At 29.9% G+C, this 1,008-nt stretch overlaps 1 long non-coding RNA gene across 1 annotated transcript in view; it reads left to right on the top strand.

Moving 5' to 3' along the window:
* Positions 1–1,008, top strand: part of LOC128249670 (uncharacterized) — a 48,690-nt gene that overhangs the window by 12,122 nt on the left and 35,560 nt on the right. The gene's annotated exons all lie outside the window — the stretch shown is intronic.

Raw genomic sequence — 1,008 nt, forward strand, 5'->3', positions numbered from 1 at the left:
ATCTATTGTCACTGTTTCTCACCTATATATATATACATGTATATTTAGAAACATATATATATATTGAGAGAGGGAGAGAGTGTGAGAGTGAGTTAGATAATAGACACATACATCATGCATACAGGGATATAGTTTTGTGCCTATACTCACACAGATACCCATGTATATATTTTGAGTTTAGGTACACACAGAAACAGACACATAAGTACACCTCACACAGATATATACACGCGTATTGCTAGATATATGAATTACACGTGACTATGCAAATAGGAACGTGGGTAGTAAGATTGATATGAATATTTGAAATTACGTAAATCACGTGTCTAAGAAATTTTGGTTATTATTAACCAACCCCCAACTTTATTCATGAATAACAGAACAAAAATTGAAGCAAAGCGAAACAATATACTACAGAGTATAATGACTATGATTCATACATGTAATTATTGTAGGTATTGGTTTAGGTGTTAAATAATTAGGAATATATTAGTACATGGATGAAATATGAAATTTAATTGGCTTACTCTAAGTTTTGATAACAAAAAATATAAAAAACGCGTGTTAATGTCAATTAGTGTGAAAATATACACCTCGTCATGAACAGGCTCTATTAAGGTACATATAACTGTGTGGTCTATCTGCTAAAAATATCAAGTTATTTATTCTCAGTTGGTATCTTACTCTCTTTGAACAGAAAATAGATATTTGGTTATTTAGAGAAAAACAGACGACATGGTCATGTATGGATTTAATAGATCACAATGTCGTAACGTTTTTAGCGGAATTAGGGACAAATATCAACAGCTAGTTGTCTATAAATGCAGTATTATAGAACACTACGTTTCAATTTGAAGTCGTTTAGAATACGTTAAAACTTTCTGTGTGTGCATGTATATATATTTAATTCTATCTATCTATCTATCTATCTATCTATCTATCTATCTATCTATATATTTATTTATACACACACACACACACACACACACATATATATATATATGTATA

Source organism: Octopus bimaculoides, chromosome 17 (genome assembly GCF_001194135.2).
Source record: "Octopus bimaculoides isolate UCB-OBI-ISO-001 chromosome 17, ASM119413v2, whole genome shotgun sequence".
Taxonomy (NCBI): domain Eukaryota; kingdom Metazoa; phylum Mollusca; class Cephalopoda; order Octopoda; family Octopodidae; genus Octopus; species Octopus bimaculoides.